Source organism: Larimichthys crocea, unplaced genomic scaffold (assembly GCF_000972845.2).
Source record: "Larimichthys crocea isolate SSNF unplaced genomic scaffold, L_crocea_2.0 scaffold20306, whole genome shotgun sequence".
In the NCBI taxonomy this organism is placed as follows: Eukaryota; Metazoa; Chordata; class Actinopteri; family Sciaenidae; genus Larimichthys; species Larimichthys crocea.
In genome coordinates, this window is record NW_020852721.1 from 1 (window position 1) to 381 (window position 381).

Below are 381 nucleotides of genomic sequence, written 5' to 3' on the forward strand. Positions count from 1 at the left end.
CCGTCGAGGTGAGGAGGCGGAGCTGAGCTCTGGAGGGCTGTGGCCCAATTTAATCTCTGTGACAACTCGTCTCGACCACAATTTAGATGCTTCCAGGCCTCGTTGGCGCAGTAGGCAGCGCGTCAGTCTCATAATCTGAAGGTCGTGAGTTCGAGCCTCACACGGGGCAGGTGTTTTAAAGTCAAACGCCACCCTAACACACTGGGCCAGACACATGGCTAGGTTTGAATGAAAATCAAGAACATACACATGATGCCAATGATCAAACAGATGCCTTACATCAGGCAGTTTCCTGTGACAATGTATCGCCTCACATCAATATGGAATAGTGGACACGCAAACTGTCAAAGCTTTACTAACTCTATAGTGTAAGAGGGTCAA

At 48.8% G+C, this 381-nt stretch overlaps 1 non-coding gene across 1 annotated transcript; it reads left to right on the top strand.

The window, feature by feature from the left end:
- Nucleotides 1-96: 96 nt before the first annotated feature.
- Nucleotides 97-169, top strand: trnam-cau (transfer RNA methionine (anticodon CAU)). The gene has a single exon. It is a non-coding gene; the product is annotated as a tRNA-Met (tRNA).
- The last annotated feature ends 212 nt before the right edge of the window (nucleotides 170-381 follow it).